The following is a 225-nucleotide window of genomic DNA, read 5'->3' on the forward strand; positions in this document are numbered from 1 at the left end:
AGACAGACAGACAGACAGACATACGCAGCCATGGAGGTTGCAGTTTGGTGTACAACCATCAATATATTTCTCTTCAGTACTGAGGAGCTGTATAGACACATCCTGTCACAGACGGATGCAGAAAAACTAATCCATGCATTTGTTACTTCTAGGCTGGATTACTGCAACTCCTTATTATCAGGTTGCCCCAATAAGTCCATTAAGACGCTCCAATTAATTCAAAAC

Source organism: Morone saxatilis, unplaced genomic scaffold, assembly GCF_004916995.1.
Source record: "Morone saxatilis isolate NCDOM2014 unplaced genomic scaffold, NCSU_SB_2.0 Contig17, whole genome shotgun sequence".
Lineage (NCBI taxonomy): Eukaryota > Metazoa > Chordata > Actinopteri > Moronidae > Morone > Morone saxatilis.